The sequence below is a fragment of the Falco peregrinus genome, chromosome 5 (genome assembly GCF_023634155.1).
Source record: "Falco peregrinus isolate bFalPer1 chromosome 5, bFalPer1.pri, whole genome shotgun sequence".
NCBI classification, from domain to species: Eukaryota; Metazoa; Chordata; class Aves; order Falconiformes; family Falconidae; genus Falco; species Falco peregrinus.
In genome coordinates, this window is record NC_073725.1 from 41797378 (window position 1) to 41824901 (window position 27524).

Sequence of the window (27524 nt, forward strand, 5' to 3'; positions counted from 1 at the left end):
ATGGATGATGTGCAGCTGTAGCTTGTTCCTGCAAAGTATTTAAATAGCACTGAGGCTAGTAGGAGGGGGGTTGGGTTGGAGTAGTGTGGCCCTGCCTCTGGAGAAAGGAAAACCAGCATGGACAGTAGAATCTTACTGATGGTAAAAGCCTTGTTGTGGCCTATTAGTTTGTTTGTGCTGCAGCAATCTTCCTCTTCCTTCTCTCTCTTGTTAAATTCCTCCCTCACTGCCAAGAGCATGGGAGTTCTGACTGAACAGCTGGGTAATTTTGCTTTGTGTTGGGAATGTCACATCAAAGGTTTGAGGCAGGCAGGGTGACCTGGCAATGAGCAGAGTGGTGTCCTGGAGGCTGTCTTAGAGTAATGTAGGGGCAGAGCTGTGGCAGAGCTGGTACCTCCCTGGGAAGGAATCTATTTACCCTGTGTTTTGCAAATGGTTGTAAGATTTTGCATGTAAGGACTGAGGAGCATATAAGGTGGGGGCACCTAAGTTTGATTATGAAATGATTAAACAATTTTGTAAAAATAATTGAATATTTATATACCACTTAAAGCACCTGAATCTGCCTTTCCAAACCTTCAAATCAGTATATTAAAGGGGAGCTTGTTGCTGTATTCTTTATTTTGTATAAATCATCCCTATCCTCCATGCATTGTAAGGCACAGAATACTGCATTGGCCTTGGCACTCACATCACTCTTGGGGAAGCACCATTTAAAAGATGGGAGTAAAACGCAGAGTCTGTGGCCTCCACGTGTTCCATCAAGACGTTTGTGGTGGTGCAGGGACATGCTTTCAGGCTTTAGATGCTCCTTTGACTATTTTCTCAGTACTACTGACTGGTGAGGCTGGGGAGATCAAGTTATAGCTTCTTAGGCAGACTAAGGCATATTTTAAAGTGAAGGTCAAATTCTTTTTCCAATGAAGTGTTGGTTATTTCTTCTATACCTTGCAGAAAAAAGCATAGCCCTGCACAACAGATTGCCTAGCTGTCCTGCCATGCCCCTGTGGGTCCTTGTTTTGCAAATGAACAAAAACACAGAGGCAGATATATTCCTGACTTCTGCTCAGGATAATTTCCTACTTATCTGGAGAGGCTAAGAGGATGTGGGTTATAATCTTTTCCATGATTTTGGTTGGTGTTTTGTCACATACAGGAGTCCTAAAGTCAAGTAAAAGCAGCCTTAGCTGCCAGAGGGTTTTGCAGCACAGAAATGGGCAGCAGGGCTGTGTGACTGTTATGGTGGGGGGCAGGAATATTTACTGACTTCTTACTTTAGGGGCACCTTTGTGCAATTCCATCTTTAAAAAGCTGTTGAAAATGGCTTTTATTTCTTACCACTGAATGTTATTTTTTCCCCTTTCTTTGCTATTGCAGGTGGCCTGTGTCTCATGAAGTAAACACTATGCTCTTCATCCATGGTTCTCAAAGACGCCTGCTAAAGCCAATCAGCATTCTTAACATCCTCTTTAGCTGGGGCTAACTGAAGCATAGAGAAGGCTTTAATTACAGGGATTGCCAAGTAATTAACTGGCAATCTGAAAATGGTACCCAGAAAGACCATGTCCATCTCCTATAAAGGAGGGCCAAATGAAAAGTTTTAGAGAAGAAAGTTAAGTCTCATAGAAGTCAATCTTCTTCCTCCAAATATAAAGATTCAAATACTGAGAAATTAGTTGCTTCACTGAAATTTGTTCTAGACCCTCAAACTCACTGTTTCCTTGGTGTCTGCACCAACTGTCAGGGGAAGATCTCCCCCTTTCCAATATTCTTAAACATCCAGCTGCCCAGGACTGGGGATAAGAAACCAGAGTCAAATGAGAAACCAGGAATAGCAGAGGAATTTGTCACTGAAAGTAAGAGTAATTCATTAGTGATGTATCAACTGACACTTGTAAATTTACATCTGACATTTGACTGTTACCTCATTCTCCTGGGTACCATTTCTGTATTTGCTGTATTACATCCTCTGATACTTAAAGAGTAAGGCTCACATTGTCAAAGGGGCTGAGGTACAGGTGCTGGTAGAATAGATGCTTGCTATTGCCTGAGAAGTCAGGGTCCAGCAATGCAATTCCCAGAGACAACTGGAGGTTAAGCACTCTAGGATTACATTCATGATGCCTAACGTACCCAGCTGGTCAATAGGGAATAACGCAGAAACTCTGAGAGAACTGCTTTAGGGTTTACAGTCAAGAGCCCTCTCTGAACTTAGGTACACACAACTAAGTTGTCCCTTGGATATATGCATCTATCTCAGCCTTTTCTTTGGAAAGGTGAGGGCAAGAGGAGAGGTGTGAGAGGTTTGCAGACTTACTAGCTGTAATGACTCTGTGCGTCTGAGCATGTTGTGCAACACTTAAGCTAATTTTGCCATTTCTATTTTATGTTTAGAATGTGTCCCACATCTTTGAGGATTCCCAATGCTTCCAAGATTGAGACAAGACCCACAGCAACACAATCCCCAGTGCTGCAAAGCTCCAGCCTAAAAAATAAGGTACACAGCGATATTCCTGGGTAGAAGATTTTCAAATTGGCTGTTATTCCAAACAGAAGTGTGTCACTCTGAAATCGGAAATTTCATATGGAAAAATCATGTGATTTTGCTAAACTTTTTGCCCTTAAATGAGTAAATTTGTTGGCTTCCTGTAACAATAAAAAAACAAATATGTTTTTAAATCATGAAGTAGGCAGATATTGGAGGAAAAACCTAAACCCAATGCACAAACATCTACCTACTGTTTTCTTGTTAATGGACTTTATAAAACCTGTTGGGCAAACACAATCCTAACTAAATAATGCTGATTGTACTTCTTCCCAAGAAGAAATAATTGAAAAGAATCAAATTATAAATTAAATTAATGGTGCCCCAACAAAGCAAATGGTGATGAATAGAAACACCTTGGTGTTGCTAACACTCGCACTAATGTGAACTGGTCAGTGTATAGGTATATATTATTTTTTTTTCCTTTTTCAGGCTGGTTCTTTGTGTTAAATCTGATGTTGAAGTGATAAATTAGGGAGAGGAAAGTTGTCTAATGAGCAAGTAGACAGCAATATATCAAAAACCCCAAACAAATCTAGGCTGTTACCAATCTGTAGGGGTTTATTTGGTGTTCTTTTGAAGGTAGAAAAGCATACTTGTCCTGAAGATGCAGTCCAAAATATACAAATATGTTATGTTCCTTTCCATATATGTGCATTATAGACATACATATATGCATATAATCTTTAAATACGTCTAGAAGTCTGTAAGACTAGAAGGACAATCTGTACACTTGATCAGTGGAACAGTTTGCAGTTACTTGCCTATGCATGTTTAAGTATGCAACTATACATCTGCATTTCTGAAAGTGAAGCCCTTCATGTTGTGCATGATGTATAACCCACTAAAATCAATAGGGAAATGCTTATTTATTTCAATGAATATTCGATCAAATGCTTAATTTTCTTAACTTTCAGGTAGGATGCAGTTTCTCTAGGGAATATGTTTAATCACAGGCAAAGCACCCCAATAAGTGTCTTCATCATTTGTTCAAAAAGACAATGAATAAAAAGGAGACACTATTTTTTTGTCCTACAAAAATTCAGAAATGTTGAAAAATTAAACCATATGCATATCAGAAGTCAAAATAGTGAGAATTTTCATGAAGTAATAATGTGGGTCAAATTTTCATTTCTGTAGTTTCAAATACTTCATTTTGCTTCTGAATTGTGTTTTAAGTAACTTAAATGTCAGTATAGAAGTAATTTTGAACTGAAAATCTGGCATGTCTGTTTCTTAAATAGTAACTTTAGAAGTTTTGTGCTGTCTGTGTAAATATTATTTTCTTTTTGTAAGCTAAAATACAGACCTTTTCCCATATTTTTGTTTGAACATTTTTCAGCAAGAAAACTGTTTATTAAAAAAAAATCACTACTAATTCTGTTGCACATTCTGCAGAGTCCCCACAACTAGCAAAACTAGGAGCATTTTTCCTTTTTTCCTCCTATTCATGGGTGAATTTCCTTGAAGTGTCTCTAATCGTTAGTGATGTATTGCATACAAATCTGGGCATAAATTTCTCCGCCAGCTGCCTGCTGAAAACACCCAGCAAAGACAACTGAATGAAGATGATGGTTTGCCCCAGTGCTTTCAGCTCCGTGTTTTGCTCACCATCCAAAAGATCCAATCCAGAGGTTTGATGCCTAGGAATTTTAATGGTCTTTGAATACCTGTATGAAAATCATTACAAGAAGAAAAAATAATTAAATTCTGACTCCCCGTGCTAGTAATGTTGCTCTGAAACAAAGCCTGTCCTTGGCATGATCTTTCAATTTTGTATTGAGTATCGTTGCTTTTCTTGATGGGGATCCCATTTTTTTCTGACTTTTTTTTTTTTTTTTGCTCTGTTTGGTTATCATAGGAGAACCCAGCTCTTTTTTTCAGTCTTATCTTAGGTGGTGTACACCAGACAAACCTTCCTCAAGCCAACTGCAAGGCTTTTCTTTGCCATCCCCTTAGCCTAGTGCAAGAACATGATTAGGTAGTGGCAGAGAGCATTTCTGGCAGATAATACCCTAGCAGACAGCTGTGTAGGTAAACTTATGATGAAAACTTCAGAGAAATGGAAGATAACCCCCTGTGGCTGCAAAGTACCTTCTTCTCATATATCTTACAGACTAAAAATAGGTTTTTGTGTTTATCTACAATTTGTATTTTTTTATTTTCTGTGGGTTTCCTATTAATAATGGACAATAAGCTAATTAAAAAATCTCTGTGTGCTTTGGCTCACTTATAGCTGAGTTAGCAACTCTGGCTACATGCAGAGATGACTGGTAGAGCTGCAGGCCCTTATTGCCAAGGTCTGCAATATATTTTTCCTTCACTGGCAATGAGCAGCTTTTCTTCTTTAAAGTTTCTCAGTAAAAGTCTTATTAATCCAAACTCATGGAAAGGGAAAGACACCCAAATAGACACCAGATGAAAGCATCAGTGAGTCCTGCATTTTAAAAAAATCCTGATTTTTTTTTTCTTTTTAATTAAAATATTCTCTTTACCCAAGTGGTTATTCTTTTTAAAACTTTAGTTGTTGCATCCAAATTTCACCTTTACCTTCCACCTCATGTTTTGTGCTTCTCCCCAGTTACCATAGGAGTGAAAGCTTTGCCATACCTCTGGGAGTTTGAGAAATGCAGCCCTTTTGTCCACAGAAGCCTGAGTCTCATATGTTAAAGTACCATGTTTTACCTGCCTTCAAAATCAGCTGAAGTTCCCTTGGAAATTTTCCATGGTCGTACAGGAAATCTTTGGAGTACTTGGTGTTACATGGTCTTGTGCATGGTTGAGTGCAGCTTGTTGTCTGGACAGATGATATCTGATCTTCTTAAAGATTAGCAACTCTTCTAAGACTTTTTGTGGTTTTGGGAGGAGAGGGACCAAGAATACGGACTTACTCATGTCTGGAAGGGGAATATGAACCCTATGCTTTGGATAGCATGAAGGAGCAGCCTACCATGAAGCAAGGGCTGGGGGACATCTGTGGAGTACAATCAGGGAGCATTTGCAGAGGTAATGAATCATGAAGTAAGAGATTAGATTTATTTACCTGGAGACTGTTTTCTTATATTTGCAGAGGTAGAGCTTCCGTCTGGAAACACACATTAATGTTCTAGCTGACCTGTAGTTTTCAGTTGTAGTAAGAAAGTAATGAGCTTTTTGATTTCTCAGGTACCATAAATTGGTTTTTGCCATTGGGATACTGCAGCATTACATACAGTGGGTCTGAAGACTAAGTATTAAATTTGTTCAGTGTCTAAGAGCAATAATACAGCAGATAAGTGGTGCAGGAATGTATATTAATCAGCCACCCCTATTTCAAACATTTTCATCATACTTGCAGTTTGCCCTAGGTAAATCTAGCTTATTCACATGGTTCTCATTAGCATTTCCTGTCTTCAAGAATCCACATGTGAAATGATTTCCTTTTTCTCCAGCTGCACCAGAGGAAAAGTTTGCATTCAATTACTGCTAGAGTATTTGCCACTTAAAACTAAAGTGCTCTGTTGTGCTGAGTTGAGTCATCAGTAAAGGGTATGCAACATCCATCTTGTAACCAACTGTAGTCAGACCCTTTAATTAATGGCTTGGGATTCTGCTTTGCCTTTGAAAAGGATAAAATCTAATTGCAGTTCAGATTAGGCTGTCTAATGAACATGACCACAAAGCAATTGATCAAAACTAATAGGGTGAATAGTTATGCCAACATTAAGTAAACCTCTTGTTTGTTTTGCATAAGTAACCTAAGGAAGCATTGCAAACATTATTGATGCATTATTTACTTCGCTGGAATGTTAGCCAAATACTTGCTGTGGTTCAAAGACAGAAACTCTAAGCCATATTTTCCTAGTACTAGTAATACTGCTCATTTGTCTTCCATTTAGTACAATATTACAAAGATGCTGTTCTGAGAGCTTTTTGACATGGCAAATCTAATTTTAATTCAGCTATTAACCTTGTTGCAGGGGTATTCTACAGGTTTAACTTCACACATGAAAACAAAACAAAAAAATAATTTTCTCCTATGGAGTGTTTTCTTTTTGTTACTGAAATCAAGCCTTGTCTCCTAATTAGGCAAGTTGGAGATCAAAAGATAAACTTTCAATTTTTCAGTATGTTCATGGTGTACTTGTAGGCAAGAATTAGGTCAGAGTATGAAATCCATGCTCTAAATGGATGGTAAATATTTCAAATTTATACAGTATAGAATTTAGTTTAAAGTTCTTTCTACTCAATCTTTACTTAGAAAAAACTTCTATCACCTGAGCAAGGGTTTCAAGGTAAAGCCCTGTACAAAAAACATATAAGATTAACTCTTATAGTGCAATTACTCAGATATAAGACTTATAGTTACATACATTCAGATTTACAAACAAAAGTCCAAGCTCCTCTTACATTTTTCTGACATGAGGCAAATTTCTTTAACATTAGACAAAAATTTCAGCATTATTCATGCAATATAATATATATCATATTGTATGTAATATTGTATAGGAAGGTCAGTTTAAGATAATCATAAAAATCCTTGAAACTAGAACAATTTCTTGAAAAGTTATGCTAAACATGTGGCACTTTCTTTAAGGGTAAGGAAAAGTTATTTAAAGAAACAAAAGAAGACATAAGAAAGTTTATTAGACTAAATATAAATGCCATGAATTGGAATAATTTCCACAGAATCACAGAATGGTGGGAAGGTACCTCTGAGATCTTCTAGCCCAACCTCCCGCTCAAAGCAGGGTCAACTACAAGTTGCTCAGGGCCAAGCCCAGTCAGATTTCGAATAACTCCAGGGATGGAGATGCCAGAATCTCTCTGGGCAGCCTGTGCCAGTGTTTGACTGCCTACAGAATAAAAAAGCCTTTTTTCTTATGTTTAAGCAGAATTTCTTGTACTTCCATTTGTGCCCATTGCCCCTTGTCCTGTCACTGAGTGCTGCTGAGAGGACTGTGGCTCAGTAGTCTTAACCTCTTTACTCCTTCCCTTCAGGTATTTGTACACTTTGATAGCATCTCCCCAGATCCTTCTCTTTGCAAGGCTGAATGGTCCCAGCCTCTCCTCATGTATCAGATGCTCCAAGCTCTTCAACACTCCTGTGGCCCTTTTCTGGACTCTGTGGTGTGTCCATGTCTGTCTTGTACTGGGGAGCTCAGGGCTGGACACCACACTGCAGAGGCATCTCACCAGGGCTGAGTAGAGAGGGAGGATCACCTCCCTTGACCTGCTCACAATGCTTTTCCTGACACAGCCTTGGAGCCTGTGGGCAAGTTTTGCCTAATGTTCAATATATGCAAAGGAAATGTTAGCATCTAATCTAGCTACCCAAAGATGTCTTTGTAATCAATGAGAGAAATAGGAACATCTATTGGAAGTAGAATGAATTGAATCCTAGAATTCTGTATTTCTTTCTATTGATAGTAGAGGGAATGTAAATGACTAACTCGTATTGGAAGCCTACCACTAAATAAGAGACACTCGACCCCTAAAGTACAACTTAGAATTTATGAAGTAAAATCCAAGAAGGGGGTCTGTCCTGCCTAAACATGTGGCACCTATTTCCATCTATCTGTATTTGGGAGTTAAAAAAAAAATCCTGATGTCAAAATTTACTAAGGATTACTTTTGTTTGGAAACATGATCAAAGAAGAAGAAAGTACTCATCTTTTATAGAAGAACCTGTTCAGCAGAGCATTCACCCAGATGGTGGAAGAAAGATCCTACTCCCTGGAGAAGTTCAAACCTCTAGCCCTACTAGCCAGAAAAAATATTTGAATGACTACCATATAACCTGGTTGGAGCAGAATATTTTCCAATGCGGTAAAGCCAAATGACAGTAGAGCAAAGAGATGGAAAAATTCAGTCAGCTAAAGATCCTGATTTTCTAGCTTTTGCATAGGCATGAACAAAGTTTGTAAAAAATAAATAAATATAGTGGCATCTTGGTATATAACAACACTTGCATAGGGAATCAGATCTCTCAAACATGACTGCCATTTGCCAACTGGTGGTGACAGGAGTCTTTGCTGCAGGAGTCCTTGCAGCAGTGTCTTTGTGTGGGTTGAGATTCCCAGAGCTGCTGCTCTGCTCACTTCTAATCTGGTTGGCTCATAGTCCTACGTGACCACTCCAGCACATGATTATCTTAAGTAGATACAAAACAACTCTTAAATTAACCTTTTTTTTTAAAAAGAAAAAAAAAATAGTATGTGACCATTTCTGTAGCTGCAAGAACAATTTCTACTATTTCCAAGTGTCTTATCTATGTACATGTTTCTGTTCTACTCCAGAAACAGCCTGGCCATTTCTAGGACACTCCAGCCAGGATGCTAATCAACACATTTGAGCATACAAATTGTTGCCTGGGGAGAATCTCCAGCACTGCCTGAAATTCCCATCTGGAGAATTCCTGGTGCAATCAAACATTTTGCTGTGGAGGAGCTACATTGAGCACCCATTTCAAACCAGTCCACTGTCTCAAACCAGCCTGTTACCTTACTGAGACAAATGACTGGCTGTGGGGTTCCTGACTAGCCAGGGAACGAATGGCTGAAGCATGCACAGAGGCACAGCCCTGATTACCCAGCTAGGCCACCGTTATAACTACAGAACAAACTCTATTTTCATACTTCTAACTCACTTATAACTAATGTTCCACGGTTCTTAACACATTGATTACCAATGAAAGGACTGTCCCATGACTTGTCCATGCTAAATGCATGAGCCATCCTTAGAGCAAGGGCCATGGCCCAGAATTTCTTTTCTCAAGAGCATATCATTCTGGTTTCCTCCCTGGGGCATGCATTTTCTGAAGCACAGTGATTCGTCCTAGTAGGAGCAACAGGGCAGTTCCCATTGTGCTTGCTTCACAGCTTGCTTTCAGGGCAGTCTTTTGCAATGTAGTATATCTAGTTTGAGCATTACTGGATACCACAGAATTAAAATGTAAGACAAATAACTTTACTAGTCAGATGGCTTTAAGGGAAAATTTTTTCTTTAATTCTACAACTTTCCACAAACAGCTTTCCATCTGAATGTCTCCCTCATCCATTTAGGCAGAAATGTGTTGCTCTGAAATGCAGAAATTTCTGCAGGAATGCCAAAAATAGATAAACATCATTAAAAGCTCCACATCGTACAACTACAGTTCCAGCAATGAAAGAAATCAATATATTTCTCAAAAATATTCCTATGGCAAATAAAGGCAGGCTTTCTTCTTGTTCTGTGGCCAGACCAATGTAGAAATATTATTTTTTAATTATGCAAAAACTGCAATGAAATTGCAAAGGAAGCCAGTAAAACAAACATAGAAATAACATTTTGTTGATGTTAATTTCAAGGCTGTTCACTTTCATAAATAACTATTTCAAAATATGAAGACAAATTGATTCATTAATGAGAGAGGAAAAATATTGCAAAACCATGAGACACTATGCTGTTATGAGGAGGAGATAAGAGGAGTGATGAGAAGTAATATAGATTTTTTTTCATATACAACTGAAATACAGACTTTTTTAAGATCCCTGCAAAAAGCAACCCATGCAAAGTGAATCAGAAAACACATTTTCCTTTCACACTAAATAATGCTAATTTCTAAAATATAACAGAATAAAAGCAATGAATCTTCATAGTAAGAATAGAATTGTATAATAGCTTAGTTAAATAACAAAATTAATATATGAGCAATAAAATCAACATATGCTGTACCTCTGCACTCATGTTAACTAACTACTTGGTTGTTGTTACCTATCTTGCAACAAAATAGAAATAGTTTCACCATTTTCTCATCAGTCCTCAACTAGATATGTGCAGTATCAATAGCAATAACAAGCAACTTACCTAACAGTTCACACAAAATTAAAGTCCTCTTTTGTGTAAATATAAAACCCACACCCAGCCTCAATCAGGTTGGGCTTTCACATGGCCCGGTAGGGTCACGAGCCATCCACTGTCTTTTCAGCGTCGTGTCTGATCATAAACCTGGGGAGGGATGGAATCATAGAATCATTTAGGTTGGAAAAGTCCTTTGAGATCATTGAGCCCAACCATTCACCCAGCACTGCCAAGTCCACCACTAAACTGTATCCCTAAGTGCCACATCTACACATCTTTTAAACATGTCCAGGATGGTGACTCAGCCACTTCCCTGAGCAGCCTGTTCCAATCCCTGACCACCCTTTCAATGAAGAAATGTTTCCTAACACCCAATCTAAACCTCTCCTGGCACAACTGGAGGCTGTTTCCTCTTGTCCTGTTGCTTGTTATCTGGGAGAAGAGACCGACATGTCCTCATCAAAACCTCCTTCCAGGCAGCTGTAGAGAGCAGTAAGGCTCCCCCTGAGCCTCCTCCTCTCCAGGCTAAACACCCCCAGTTCCCTCAGCCGCTCCTCATAAGCCTTGTGCTCCAGACCCTTCACCAGCTTCGTTGCCCTTCTCTGGACACGCTCCAGCACCTCTACATCCCTCTTGCAGTGAGGGGCCCAAAACTGAACACAGTGTTCAAGGTGCAGCCTCACCAGTGCCGAGTACAGGGGGACAGTCACTACCCCAGCCCTGCTGGCCACAAACAGCGCTGGTTAGGTCATCTCTTTCCCCACCAGAGGCTCTATTTTCACACTTTTGCAAATACCTCTGACTATACGAGCTGTCTCCATTCTGACACAAATACCCTGTTTATTGAGTTTAACATTTTTGTCACTACAAGAACATGCCTCAGTGATCTCGGATGAGAATCAAGACTACTACCTTTAAGTACCCGCATCTGAAATTCAACTTGCTTTCAGACTCGCTTGCAGGAATGAGATGTTCTAGCATTCACAAATGGCCCAAGAGACAGATAACATATTAAATGAATAATTTTGAACTCAGTAGGTGGTATGTTTTATTTCAAATGTGTCTTAAGCCTAAAATATTAAGCTTCCCACAATTAAAAAAATGATTCACATATTCCAAATAACATCCTAAACTTTACTTTCAAGAAAATTCCAAATATTTTTCAAGCTTTAATTATGCTTTAATATATTATTATAAAGTAGTCTCCAAATACATAGAAGTAATTTCCAAGTAATTTCACCATCCAGTAAAATGCAAATTGCATGGCACGACAGAGTTGCACAAGTGTCTAGGACTGGGGGACTCAGAAGATAAAATCAGCATAGAATGCATCACTTAGGGACAAGACTTTCCCAAGTTGGAAGACTGTTCATGTTGAGGTGGAGTTATCTGACAGATAGCTTTTCCCTCCCCAATTCCCAGCATCAAGAGACATAATAAAAGAATTCTTATAACTTTGTAACAGAGATGGGTCTGGCACTCTGCTAGCTAGTGAGGTGTCCCCAGGACACTACAAGAGCATAAGTCTCCGACTAATAATTTACTGCTGTGACATCTATGCACCTGGGAACGCATGGCTAAGTTTTCATAATTGTGAAATACATTCTTGTTTTGTATATGGATCAGTGTGCTCAACATAGCAACAATTCAGACTTTCAATGCTCATGATTCACTGTTGGCTGCTATTTATTCCATCCCTATCTCATGCTCATAATTGTTGTAGATATTAAAAAATACATTGTTGTATCTTTCAGTGAATGATCAATGTCAAATAATTTTGCTGAAAAAATGTGATATTGCTTATATGAGGCTCCCAGATACTTGAAGGTGGAGTATGAAGAATAAGATTAGGATCTAACAGAGATTTGATCGCTGTCATCTCAACAACAAGATGTTGACAGCTAGAATAAATAACTTCTCAGGAGCAACTTGTTAAACTGGGTTAAAAGAGGATCTGTAATGAGTGGCCCACTGTAATACCTCCTGCCAATCAGATTATATTTTATTACTCAGCTGAACTATACGGCATGATTCAGTTTGTGCTAAACTGAAGGGGGTCACAAGATACAAACACTCATATTTCCTGAAAGCATTTTGGCAGAAAATGTGGATAAGAACAAGAGGATGCTGGTGTCAAGAGAAAAGAAAAAAGGCTTCAGGAGAGTTATTTAAGGCTAGCAGAGTGGTCATCTAAGGCCAGGTGGCCACACATTGCCATCTAAAGATGTCCTCTGTGCTTCTGTGGCACACATCAGGAAAACCTCTGAAAGTATTATATATACATCACTTCATACTGACATGAAATTTCCTTGAGCGTAAGTTACAGGGCACCATCAGCCACCTCAAGCAAGTAAAAGTCCTTCCAGAAAAATGCATGAATGGAAAAACTTCAACTACTCAATTCAAACCCACCCAAATGACCAACAAGAAACAAATAGTCTTGGTCAGAAAAGGGTTGTAGAGCCAGAAGAGGAATGGTAATTTCATAGCAGTACTAGTGCTAGTCCTGGAGAAATTATACTGTATCTTGTAGTTTAGAACATTACACCTACTTTTATAAACTGACAGAGCATATAGCTAAAAGGAGCTACTAGCTCTTAACTAATCTTTTAATATGCAGCACCGTCTGTTTGTAAAGATATATTTATATATTGTAGTCAGTGTACTTTAGGGTTCTTACTTGTAGCTGGATGCAAAGACGTTCTGCAAGTGTTTTCTCCAGCTTTCAAATTGCTGTATCATTCCTCTCTGTGTTCTCTTTCAAATCAATTTATAAGTATGTGGATATCAGGACTGAATGCAGATTTTCCTGATTATTCTGCTCATATTAGGTCCAACATCAAAATCAACACTCTTCTCTTAGTCAATGTCCCCTCTGTAAGAGAAGATATTTGCCCTTTCCGACTCAGCCTCTCTGACTTTGGACCCCCAAAAAGGCTCCCAAGTTAAGGCTGAAGAAGAAGGTACCTTCCTCTTCCACAACAGCCTGGTGCTCAGACACTCCCACTGGAAGCAGAAGATTAACTTTTGGTCAACGTGGTAGGTTCAAATTCATATTTTCAGGGGTTTTTTTTAGAAACTGCTCTTCTGATTGTAGTCTAATTTGAAATTTTGGTCCCCTGAAGCTGTGCTGTTGCATTGCAACAACAACAACAACAAAGAAGACTGGGAGGTGCAGAAGAGTGCTTGGACAGCACAGCCTGTCTCAGCATGGCAAGTTACAGCCTTACCAGGAAGTCTTATGTTCCCATCTCTCCTTCAACAGTTGTCTGTTCCACACACATGGCTGTGTATACTTTTTTATTAATTAAAATGCCTGGCTATCCTGTCTCATTGCTGTTTACCATTCCACTGGCATTTGTATCAACACCGGTGTTTTTAGCAGCGATTTTTTGTGTAATCATGGATGAAATCATTAAGCAGTAAGTAAGCAATGATCCGTGAGGAAGTTCTTGTAGAAGCAAAGCCCAGTCACCATTGTTAATAATCCATGCACAAGCATTTTAGGAGATCAATCCTTGAAACTATTTAATATGTGCTTTACTACTAGAGTGGTATTTTAACCTTTTACATGTGAACGGTACTCCCCACCCCCCCAGTGTTTTTGGCTATGTGAGCCCATCTGAAATACCTGCCTGCTGAAACAGCACAAGAAAACTCAAAATCTCAGAATAAGTCTGTATATTTTGATGAGGATCCCACTAGTATTGTTTGGAGCTAGTGGTGACTGTGTTGCTGAGGCAGATTAAAGAGCACAGCACTTGACCTCATTTTTGCAGCTACCATAAAGGCAAATCTTTACCAAACTTGTTAGTTACTGAGTTGCATGCCCTTATCAGCTGGTTCCTTTCAGTTGCATTTTATATCTTTCTTCCCCTCATCTTAACCCATTCATGTCAGAGATGATGTCTAATGCTCTCAGCAAAGCCCATCATGTGTTTGAAGCAAAATTGCAAAATAAATGAAAAATACTTCTTGTGCTATCTTTCTTGCAGTTTTGCTAGGAGTTAAAGAAAAGGGAGGTGAGATGAGAGACAAGGAAACAACGTCTCCAGTGCCTTTTGTTTCTCACAGATCACAAAATGAGAGGATGGGTTAGGGAATAGATGAAAGATTTAAATGTTGAGAGGCAAATACAAAAAGGATTTTCTCTATCAACCTGCATGCAATGCCTTTGAAATCCTTTGTTTTACTTTAGCTTGGAAAAACAGCTGATTTGTAGTTGAGCTTACCCCATATTAACAGGCACGCTGGCATTGACTTGAGGAAGAAAGACTGAGAATCCTCTTCTGTCTCAGGCAAGTTATTAAGATTCACAGTCAATCTTTGCAGGAAAGGAAAACAACTGTGAACAGCAGAGCTGACTTTGCCGAAGGACTCTGGGCTGTGGTGGTGCCCTGGGGGCAACACGTTCGGGGCAGACGTGCTTGTCTGTCACCAGTCAGCATCCTGAGGGACTCCTGAGGAGCAAATTCAGGACCAAGGGATGGGAAGAAAAAAAACCTATTTATATAGGAAGGCCATGCCAGAATAAAGCAATCAGACCTCACTCTTCAGCACCAGGGTTCTCTACAGAGCTGCCTAAGCGTATTTTCTGTGATGCCCCGCAGCTTTCCAGTGCTCCCAGTGCACTAGGGCTCAGATGGCAGCAGCTGCTCATAAGCATGTGAAACCAATAGGAAAGGACAAGTAACTTCCAAGGACTTCACACTGAATTTCTAAAGGTTTGCATCCCGCTTTGACCTTCCCCATGAAAAGTCAGAGGGATAACCCTTTTCTGAGAACGTTTTAGTCAAGTGCTCCTTGCAGAACTGAGGGGTATTATAGACTTGTGATTAGCCTGGGCAAAGCCAGAGTAGTTTAAACTTTAGTGAACTTACACAGGTAATCTAGACTTTATAACTAGTCTGGGTTTTGTAAAAAGTTTTCTTTAAATTTAGAGTTAAATCCTCTAACTCATTCCCGTGAATAGACAAACTCGTGCTACCTTTTCTGGAACAAAAATTTTATCCTTCATTGCGTTCTTATTATATTTCAATAAAGAATTAAATTATCAGGCATTTATTGACAAATCAAATCTTTCTGCCTAGCACTGAGACACTTGTGTACATGAAACTCAACTGTATGCATTACTTACCCCCTTGTATTAAAAGAAGTCCCCCTTCCTGTGACCATAGATGTGCTTTTTCTCTAGCCCTTATCCTATAAGCTAGGGCAATTTCCACGTTCATTTTACAGAAATTCAGCTGAGGAAACTTGGCCAAGGTCAAAGAGAAGGTATGCAATAGAGGAATTGCATGAAATCCTTCCAGACCCAGGTTACCACTCAGGTTGTCCTTCCTTTCCATCATCATATAAATCTAAACTGGGAGACACAGCTGCTCCCTAACCCGCGTATCCACATGCACCCTCTACCCGTACCCAGGCAGTACCTTTAGTAGGGAACTCATACAAGCAGGAAAGGAAGGAGTCACATAGAGCTCTAGGAGCCTCTCCACTCTGGATATCAGAGGGTGGGATCTGCAGGCCACAATATGGAGCACACTTGCACAGCTGTGGAGACTTAGCACTGCCTCTTAAAGATGTCAGGCTGTTACAAATTTGCTAATTTGCAAGTCACTATTATGTGCTGCATTTGAAGTGAGTATATTAAGCATCAAAAGTGCAAACTCCATGACTATGCAGTAGCCTAAAGGAAAGAAATGATGACCAGCTAAATTTTTCTTCATAATTTTATGGGGAAAAGCCTTGGGCTGTTTATGAGAACCCTCAGAATTATTTTGGCATTATATTGTTTTCATCTTGTTTGGTATTAGAAATGAAAATGCTTGATTAATCCACAAAGTGAATGCTGATCCACATACAGATAGATGAGAAGGATTGGAAGTGTCCTCCTTAATTACAAAAGTCCTTCTCGCTGCTCAGTCAGCTATATCATGTAATTGTTTTCATAAAACTATCTCATTTCATCTTAAAATGTCTTAGAGGTTGGTTGCGTTTCTTTCCTGCTGTTTCTGCAGGAAGGCAATTCAAGAGCATAATTTTCTGATGGCAGCTGACCCCACTAGTGTCCAGCCTGAGTTTATCCCCAGCTCAATATTGTTCATAGACTGATAATGCCTGTTAACTTAAAGAGCTCTTTTTTTTTTCCTGATTTCTTCTTTCCATGTTGTACCCATAGAGAGTGATCACATTCCATCTCAACCTAGATGTTGCAGGACGCAGCAAATCAAATGCTTCAGGTCTCAGGCTTTTAATCCCTAGCTGTCTCCTTAGTAGTCTTTCTCCGTATCTGTCATATGTTCCGTCATTGCTCCTGCACAGAAGTCACCAACAGCCACCGTAGTGTTCCAGATCATGTCTTGCCAGTGCCTGGATGGATGTTGATGTCTCCCTGATTCTCCTGAATATGTTTTAAGCCAGTTAGCCCTTTTCCCCACAGGTCCATTGCCACAGACACTTCTATAGAATTTGTGATCATCTGCAATACCCACGCCTTCCTCTTCCTCAATGATTTCCAAATCTGTCACACTTTCCACATTTTTCAAAACTTAACCTCTAGGGGGAAAAAAAATTGTTTTAGCTTATAAGTGCATGATTTTGCCATGTATATGATTAATTTCATGGCAGTTCTTAAACTCTAGTCTTCAAGGTCCTCATGACCCTCCCTGCATTGACAATTCTTTTTACTTTCACGTCATCAGAAAATGTCATCAACATACTCCTCTTTTTCATATCAGGGTCATTAAGAAAATATTAAGCAAGATCCATGCTGCAGGTGATCCTAAAGGTCCCTCAAGTATCATACTTCTTCCCTCAAGATTAACTTTTGCCGTCTCCTATTTGCTTCGTTTCCTATGTTCCTTAAAGTCCTGCTGTTACCAGCACCGTTCTATACAGTTGCTTCTGTGGTGCTTTACTGAAGATCAGATGGATTAGACTGCCTGCAAGTCATTTGTATGGAAAAATAAGTTGTTGAGGGAAGACGATGGGTTATTCTCATGGGATCTGGTTTTAGGATATCAGAAAAAAATTGGCAATCTTATGGTGACTTTTATCCTATCTTCTTTCTACAAGAGTGAAAGCAGCCGTGTTCTGGATGATGCCTTTGTATAGCCAAGAGCTCTTCCACCACTTCCCACTTTCCAGCAACTGCACCACCTGTGTAACACCAGCCAGTGCTTCTGGGAGGAAGGACACAGGATCCCTTAATTTCTCTCTCCTGGCCTGATAAATCCTCATCTGTTTACCTCTGAGTCCTTGATAACACCATTCTCACACCTTGTTCTTGAAAACTCCAGACATCCAGTACTCTGGGATGATTATGAACTGTAGCATCATTGCTGGGATTACTTTTCTTCTGTCCTCCCTTTCCTAAAAACAGATACCATATTTGCTGGTCTCTAGTCTTCTGATATAATCCTTGGTTTTATGAGCTGGTCAAAAGTCTTTTTCTACAATTTATTTTCTCAAAATGTTGGAAAGGCTTTTGGTATATCTTAATGAAAACTGATGACTTGCATTCATCAGTCTTTAGGCCATACCAAATCTATCTTTAATTGTTCTCTCCCACTCGTAATGCATTGCAGCCAACTTCTTTTATTTTTTTTATTATATAAATCCTTTACTCTTTTGGTGGGTTTTTTTCCCCAGTTTCTTTGGCAGTTCTAACTCAGTTTCATGTTCCAGAGAGTCTTGTTCTATTTCAATACCTTCTAACACCTCAGTTTTACTTACTGATCACTTCTTTCTTCCTTTGCTTATAGTCTTCTTGTTTAGCCCTAGTATTTCCCTCCAGGTCTGCCGTTAGGTCTGCAGCCATTCTTTCCAAGTTTTTTACCTCTAGGCTGGTATACACGTTTTGGACATTTCTTTCTCTGAGATGCAGAGAAATCTGACCCTCCTCTTACATACCAGTTCTGTTGTTTTTCAGTTATTTTGACATCTTTAGTTCCCACAGTTAAAATTATCCCTTTTGAAATGGAGAACCTTAAATACAGAACTTTTTCATTGTTGATACTATTAAACTGAGATGCTAGACGTAAGATATCCCACTAAATGATGTTTGTTTGGGAGGTAATATTAATTGGCTGTAAACTTGCCATGGGAGAGAAAAAGTAAGGCTAATGCAGCACCGTGACTCACCTCTGTACCTGTCCATCCCTGGATTCCACTGTCCCTCTCACATAAATAAGGGGCAGCAAACTGGTTGAGCAATGGGGGATGTTTTTGTAGCAGATATTACGCGTTTATTCATGGTTTTCTTCTTAGCTTGCCCTGTAGGAGCAAAGGTAAATCAGGGTACCATTTTTTAAGGAAATGAAGCATTTAGAGGATGAGCAACTTGATACAGGGAAGGAATTCAGTCTACCCTGATTTTAGACATAACTCAGATCTCCCAAGGCAAAAGTCCTGATTGAACTAGCCTCACCACCCTGGCTTGCACTTCAAATAAATACATCCCTGAGAAGAAAAAGTTCAAGCCAATGTTAGACATGGATCACAAGCTGAGTGTCAAGGATGATCAAGCTCTAGAAAATGTGATGTATGAGGCAAGAGCAAATGAACAAGAGCTGTCTAACCCAGACAATGAGGGAATAAATGATAACAGTCTCAACACAACTGCAGCGAGTAAGGGAGAAATCTATACAGGAGTAAATTGGAAAAGAAATAATGAGATTTAATTGCTGCAAGAAAGTTTTATCCCATGCTAAAATATATATCACATATGTGTGTACCTAAAAATAGATAAGAATAGATTGGCAGGGAAATCTGCAACACCTCCATTATTGGAGTTCCCTCAGAACACATTAAACAGATTAAACTATCTTTTCTCACGAAGGGCATGGTTATCACTGATTTTTCCTTAGGGATGATGAACAGACCACATGAGCCTTGGGGAGCTTTCCAGCCCCATGACCCTGCAGCAAAGACTGAGAGGGCTAGGAAAGGTCTGGCCTTTTTTCCATTTGCTCTTCCATCCTTTCTCTACCTACAGACTGTTCACCAAGGAAGTATGTAAGTCACTGAAATAAATTCAACTTTAACAAAAACAGCAGTCTGGGTCTTAAACTTGGCATATCCTGCTTTGATGAGAAAACATAGTTTGGCGAAGGCCAAAACAAAGTTGTAGGAGCAACTTCTTTTTGTACATAGTGGCATAAATAGTTCTTTTTTGCTATGTATGATACCAGCTGGAACTCATTTTATTTCCTAAAAACTATAGGATTTATTATCTTAATCTTGGTAGATTACCATTTTTATAGTGCTACTTGCTCCCCACTTCCCCACCCCCCCACCCCTTCCCCCCCCTGTGTAATTCAGATGAAGGACAGGACTTTTTCTGATAAATTTCCTATCACTGCCTCTATTCTTCCTCTCTCAATTCATTTTCTGGGTAATTTTAGCTGGCCTTTCTAAAATGGCCTTCATTACTATTAATCTATGTCTTCTACAATATCTAATTACATACAGCTATCATACACATGAGTTTGTGTGAAAGCCTTTTATATTTAAACTCTATAACCCGACTCTATAATTAGAGCCAGCAGATCGTTTTTATCTGTCTGCCATTAGTTTCACCGTTACCAGTTCACCAACTTGCAGCAGTCAGCTGCTCCATCTCCGGGCTGCAGGCTGTGGCAGGATGGGGCCAGTGAGGTCCTGCCTGCATCACCCCACTCCCACAGGCTGCTCTTCTTGTCCTTAGGACAGACAAGGAAATTGCAGCTTGGCCTCCCCAGAGCAAAACAAGGGGCAAAACCAAGGAGGACCAGAACAGGTGATTTTTTTTTCATAGGTCTCCCCATGCTGTGGTATATTTGTGTCCTACTCCCATTCAGAGCCTTTTAACTGTAATTAAAAAAAATATAATTGCCATTTCTGTTTACACTTAGGGGTTTAATTAAATAATAGTTTTGCAATGGTAAAATGTTTTAATCCAAGGGCATTTTCTATAAAAGAATGAAAAATTGCTTTTTGTGGGAAATGTTCACCATTCTTTCTCTCTCTTTCAAAAGTAAACATTCCAGTCTACTTTAAATGTTTGTTTTCCAACAGTGAACAAGTTGAAAAAATCAGTCATGGATGCACTGGTAAACTGGGAAGTGCCCAAAAATTGATTGAGGATAATCCAGGATAGAGGAACAAGAATGAAAAGAAACTTAGAAAATTTAAACTTGTTGTAAATAAGGCATCCTTTTGATACACAGAACACAACTTTTAGGGCAGGGAAACATTAAGAGTCTTGCAATACACAAAATGGATGCTAAAAGGGATAAATAAATCAATTGTTTAGCATGGGGAAGGATAAGATGACATTGGCTTAATTTGCAGCAAAGATTTACGTTTGACTTTAGGAAAAACTTGCTAGTTACAATAATAGAAAATTACTGTTAAGGGCTACTCAGAGAGACAGCAGAATTCCCAATGAAAATTTTAAGAACACATTTCCAGAATGTCCTCCTCGGTATGTTTAGTTCTGCTTCTTTGTGGAAAGATAACCTGACCTAATGTCGTGTCAGTTTGAACTATCTTCCCTGTATAATTTCAAGGAGAGCTAAAAGAACCTGAGAAAATCTTTCTCAAATTTTAGTTTCAGGTCAAATTGAATTATTTTATTTTTTTCTGATTAAAAGTAAAAATCTTGGAGAATTTTTGTGAAAAACAGATTGTCTTATTTTTTTCAGAAGTTTTAATGGTGATTTTCTTTCAAAATCTCTAATCCTTTGATTTATTTCCAAGAGAAGGAAAAAAAAAAAACCCTCTTAAAATTTCAGCATGAGAGCCTTTTTACCCAGGCTGTAAATGGAGGTGAACTTCTCTTTCTGGGTTTTACTGCCATGGGAGCCTGGGAATGCACCACACATTTTGACTGATCAGCGTGACAAAGTGCTTTTCTCTTAGTCCTAAGACTTATACTGCAGGAAGAAAGTCTCTAGCAAATTGGATGGAGACAGCAGCATCTCTTCCAACTTGGCACCACCTCAGCCAATTCAGAAGAAACGGTAAAATCCATCAGCATAAGGAAAAAGGCAATTAGTTGGCCACCTAAAACGAATAGAAAGCTACTTCCTTCACAGCTGGAGGCACACACCACCATTATTTTGGAGATTATGTTGGGTACCATAGGGGGAGAGGTGACAAAAATCAAACAAAAATAGATTGATCTGTGATTTCTTCTGCTCTCTGCAGAATAATTCCCTGGAATTGTAAGCAGCCACCCCAGAGTACAGGTTTTCAGATGCTGCGTGTGTTGCAGCCTGGCACTCGGTGAGTGTATTCTTCCTCCCAGTGCCTGCTGACAGGTCTGGCCCTGCTACCATCTGGCTTGCGATGTAATAAGACCAAATGAAATGGAGCTTGAAGAAATTAACATTCTTTCCTTAATCTATTAATAACTGAAAAGTGTTGATTTTGGTGACAGCTAGATACTTTATTGTGAAGCAGACTGGTTAATTAGAAGCATCGTAATGAAGGTTATATTGGATATGTGTATCCCTTCAGAAACACACATATTTTTAATAAGGAGAGTCTGTTTTTTCGCACAGACTTAAACAGTCATGGAAAATGCTATGTGAGAAAAAGTCAACAAAATGAAAAAAAAAGACAATTTTCTTCAACTCTCCTTTACTGCTTTTTTGCTGTGCAAAAAGTCTGTCTATTTTGAATATGGCTACCACTAAAAGCCGTCAGCATACAAAAGCAGGCATCACGCACATGCAGATCTCTGCACCTTTGCCTCATTTTCAGAGTCCTGAGCGCGATCTTCCCAGCCAGAATAAGCACGCAGACAGCCACCTTACTTAACAAGGAAAACCATTCCCATTTACCTGACTTACCTCTGGTCACGAGCACCTCATGGGTTCATTTGTGTGCTTCTGCCACTGACAGACGCAAGACCTAGCTGACCTGCAAGTGTTTCTTAATTGTATTTAAAGCAGGTTCACATGGATTTGAAGCAGTTCAGATTAAGTCTATAGGACCTTTGGATAAATTGGAAGAAATAGAGGTTTTTCTTGATTTAATTAAATATATTTTAAGCCAATCTAAAGCCACACTGGTGCAATTTTGAATTTAGCCATCACCTTCTGGTATCTTGTTATTCTAGGAGTAGCTCATTCGCATGTCAAGGCTTTCAGATTGAGGAGCTGGCTGTTAAAAATACCTTCCATTTTCCTGGCACAGTTATTAACTAGTACAAGTCAATGCTTGTAAAACTGGTGGTTGTTATTTTAAATATCGGCCTTTAAGTAAATGTCTTCTCATTACCACTTCCCAAATGAATAAGGTAACACGAGTGCAGGCACAACTGAGCAGTTCCAGCATCTCCGGTGGACCCCTGGCATTGCCGTCTTTGACATTTTCCTGCGTGCTCCATCTCCGAACACTGTGCTGTGGTGTCAGCTGCCGGGGTTAACTTATTAACCGTGCAAAATGGCAGTTTTTTGCTTTTGATCCTTGAGCTCATGCTCCTGCAGTAGCTAAAATGTCTTGTTAAAATTTGTTGTTGTTCACCACAAGAGATGCACAGGCATTCAGGCCACTCCTCATTTCTCCTCCATCTCTGCACTGTAATGCTTCACCCCCTCTGATTCCACACCTGTACAGGCTTTGCTCTGATTTCTGCTCTCATTGAAGCTCCCACACACCTGCAATCATTTGCTTTCTCTCCACCTCTCACTTCTTCCACTTCTCACTCCAGCCCCTCCCCAGATTCTCACTTCCCCATCCTGCAAATATTGTCAAAAAAGCCAGGGGATGTTTTGGGGACCTTAGCAGCCCCTGCCAAGCCCCATGGGGCACCAAGTCTCCCAGTGGGTCTGCAGCCCCCGTCCCACCCTCATCATGCTCAGCCCCAGTGCTTGGTTTCTCACTGTTCATCTCTGACACAAAATGGGTTCAGCAGTACTAATCAGAGGAATATATTTGCACAGCACCCAATGCCCACTCGGACCAGGTTCAAGCATCCCCAGTGGCTCTGCACCAGGTGGGCCAGTGGGTCCCAAAGAGACAACACGGGCCCAGGTCTGTTGAAGGCTGCTTCTTCCCAGTGGTCCCTTCACCCTTGTACTGGCACAGGCTGCACTGCCCCTGGAAGGGCCCGTGTGGCCCCTGCCCCCTGCCATGCACTGCTGCTGGTACTGGTGCACTGCAGCAGCATCTTCCTGCTCAGCAGAAGCTTAGTGCTGGCTTTGTTAAACAGCAGTCTGTATTTAAGTAGGGGAAGCTTAGATTTTGATTGCTAAATTTGATCAGAGAACAGCTTTAGGATTTTTGTGATATTTATCACACAATCATCTATTTCTTTTCCCAAACAGCTGTTTGCATCAATATGTTCAGATTTAGTATCAATAGATTCAGATTTAGTATCCCTAAATACTATTTGATTTAGGAGGGTAACGAAGTGCTCTTCAGATTTGCAACTGCAGGTCTGCTGGCTTGTGCAAAATAAGCTGTAGTTTTCCTTGGGGCTCTTCTTCCACTCCCACAGGGACACTGGCAGCTGAGTTGTATGGCCTCATGGCACAAGGGGTGATGTTAGGGGTCTCTTTCCCTGGGGAACAGACAACAAAGTATACTTGTGTTACAGTAACGATATCAACAGGTAGGAAAATGCAACAGCGGTATCACTAGAATGACAGAAAAATATGTATTTCTCTTTCCCATCCTCTGAGTGTTTGCCTTTTATCCTCCACATCTCCAGCTTCAGGGAGAAAATGTGGGCCCAGCGCTATCAACTGGAAACATCTGCAGTTAAGGTCCTTTTTAAGTTTTTAGATGCCTAAACGAAAGTATTGGCCTGATTTCCAGGAGGGCTCAAAACCGCTTAATTTTATCTTTGTACTCCTGGAAATTAGGTATCTCATTTAGATGTCTAAAAATGGATTTACTTTTTTAATAATAATTTTTGTTTAAATACATCCTCCCAGGAATATCTCTCTTAGATATTAGATATACTACCATTGCAATATCTAAATAATAACAACAGCATCAAAACCCAGAGTGTTTTACTCCAAGTGGAGAAGGTGTTTAAGTATGTACTAGTGACTACACTACCTGGAAGAGAAAAGCAGGTTTCAAGAGAGCATATGTGGAAGTGGACAGCTGAACTTTTTGGCATGAGAAAACTAGAGACAAAAGACCTGAAGTTTTTCATATATTTTGTTACTGTCGAAGAGACATTACAGCTCCATCAATGACCTCTGAGTAAGGATACTTTTTGTCCATAGGTGGATCTTAATTTCTGTATTTGAGGAGAACACTTCATTTTTGAAAAGAAGAGAGTGAGAACCTGAGGACATGGAACCAGAGAACCTAGCAAGTGCTGATGAAAAGAAAAACAGGAAAAAGCAACCAGTTTACAACTCTACCCTGGCTTTCTTTCTGTACTATGGTCTCCAGGAGATGTAGTGTTGCCAGAAAAGTTCTGTGGGAGGAATCATCCATTTCCAACCTTCCTTTTTTTCCCTTAGAGCTATAGTTAAAATACTATAAAACTGCCATTTGTTTTGGAGAGTTTTGCCTGATACTGCTTCTAAGCTGTGACTTGCACCACTGGTATCTTGGTAGAACATGTTCCTTGTGGTTTAGAGTAGGGTTAAAACTAAGCAAAGCCCACTGTAGGATCTCAGAGCGTAGTTCCAGAGTTCTTACTCTCAGCTTTGCCAAAACCGTGTAATTTGTGTAATGTCATGCATATAATACCTAATCCTGCAAGTGATACTCAAGGAAATAGTACCACTGACAACAGGCATCTAAGTTTAGCACCAGATTTGAAGACTGGCACACAGTCAATAATGTAGTCCAAAACTGCTGTCCAGCACTCCTAAAATAATAGCCACAGCTGAAGACTGTTGCACACCCACCAGACGTTCTACAATAACATGCCGGGGAGGTGTTCCTGCAGTAATCTTGATAGTCAGTGAAAAAGCAGAAAGAAAAAAAAAAAAAAAGGCAGCTTCCAGATATAAAATATTTTGAGACTCCATTCAAGCTATTATAGCTATGCTAAAACTGGCCTTGAAAATTTTAGACATGCTACTCACGGGCATGAAAAAACATTGTATCACATACTAAGTTGAGTATTGTTGATGCATTCACAAATAGCCCTGAAAAATTAGATAATTTAATGGGAAAAAAAAAATAGCGAACACTTAAAGAATTACATGCAGTGCCATCTGTTGGCTCTTTTGTTCTGATTCCATTGAATCTTTGCACATACATTGAAGGTTACTGTTACTGAGTTGCATAAACCCAGCGTGAGTAAACAGAAATGATTTATTTTGTGAATTTCCAAGTTCAGAACTTGTGAACTGCAGCATTTAGCCTTGTCACTGATTGAGCTGTTTTAGAAAGCTTTTCATTAATCTTACTTCATTGTGTAAGTTATTAATTTTAAAGGATTTGTTGCTATGTGTTTTCATAGTTCAATAAAAAATGAACAAGTTGAAGTGGAAAAGGATATGGAGCAGAAGGCCTGTGCCTTTAGGGACTGACACTGGTTATTAGACACATATCTTAAGGAATCCGAAATTCCTCCTGGCAGGTGTATCATAAACAGGGAGCTGCAACTTATGCTCTGATGGTGCTGAGCTGCTTGGCTATTATAATTAAACCTACATTAAAAAAAAAAACCTCCTGCTGTTCTCCTCTCCTTCTGGAAAGGCTAACAGTTTTCTTCAAACAATTATGACAGTATTTCTAGCACCTCTGCATCAGTTTTCAGGATATAAAAGTCATGTGCTTCTTTACATGGCCAGACTGCCAATCTAGCAGAAACAGAACAGGGAGCAGCATTCACCATTAGATATGGGGATTGATGGGAAGAGCAAGGCAATGGCAGGAGTGATCTCTTCTTCTAGTTCTGTTTCTAAGGTAGAGTGAAATAGCTACGTGACTCTTTTGGTAAAAGGGGAAAAAAATCCAAACAAAAAAAACGTGGATTCAAGCCCATCACTTTCCTGGGTTGATCAAAGACCCATGTGTCATTGCTATGCCATATATTTAACTCACAACACGGGGGATGGGAAAGTCAAAGGTGAAGCTTCCCCAGGAAGTGTGGCTGCTTTGGTCTCTTCCCCCAGATGATCCCAGTCTCCAGTTTCAGGCTCTCTCTCAGGCTGGTTTCTGCCTTGAGTTCAGTCTCCCACATGCTGCTGACTCTGGATCTTTTCACAGTCTTGTTCATACCTTGTCAGTAAATTGCACCCTTTCCCACTCAGTCCCATTTTCGTTCCTTCACCTCTTCTCTTCCTCTCAGTTTTCACCTACCTGCAGACTCTCAGTTTACTCACACATGCCAGAGTATGCATATTATTATTGAAATCGTAGGGCATTTAGAAACTGAATTTTAATAAACCTCTACTGATCCTATGCCAAGTAAATTTTTGAACTGCATTTTGGGCAAAGGTTTGACACATACAAATGGAGCTTTCTGGCTCCCCCACGTTCCTGCTTGGGGCACTAGAAATTTTCAGCCCCTGAAATGCATTAACTTCTGTGAGGGGGCCAGCTTTTCTACAAACAGTTTTTGTCTGAATTCTCCAAAACCATATTTATTCTCCAAATAGTCATAGACAGAGCACTTATGAGTGCTTACAGCTTTGAAAAGTTATAAGCAACCAAGAAGAGGGGCTAAAATGGGAATCAATACCAAATCCTAGCTACAGCCAATGCTGGGATCCTGTCTGTAATAGCACATGCCTGGGTAGTATCTATACAGCATCCTGTCCACCTACTGCTTCAAGAGGTATTCAGCCCATGTCAGAAAAAATACTAGCACTTCCAATCCTTCTCCAGCCAAGCCTTCCAACTGTAAATTCCCAAAGTGCGCATAAATATTTATAGTTAGCATTCATAGTGCTAATTGAAATATTAGTAGGACATACCAGCTGCTTCATCTATCAAAATACTGACATTCATTATCATTGGTTGGCAGAAATTTCAGGATTATTTTTTTTATATATAAACTTGGTGACAATGAAAGCATACTAGTGGAGTTGAGAGTGTAGGGAAATGGAGAACTAAACATGAACTCTAACTCTATGCTTTACCCCTGCCTTTCTAAGAGCTTTAACTTCAGAGCCAAAGCCTGGGCTTGGTTCCCTGGAAAGGAAAGGACTAGCATCATAATTTGACTTTTTCCAAATTCTCTTTC

General features: G+C 39.7%; 1 long non-coding RNA gene across 1 annotated transcript; it reads left to right on the plus strand.

The window, feature by feature from the left end:
• Positions 1–2343: 2343 nt before the first annotated feature.
• On the plus strand, positions 2344–24868 carry LOC129784478 (uncharacterized). Its single transcript, XR_008747231.1, has 2 exons — positions 2344–2497; positions 24598–24868. It is a non-coding gene; the product is annotated as an uncharacterized LOC129784478 (long non-coding RNA).
• The last annotated feature ends 2656 nt before the right edge of the window (positions 24869–27524 follow it).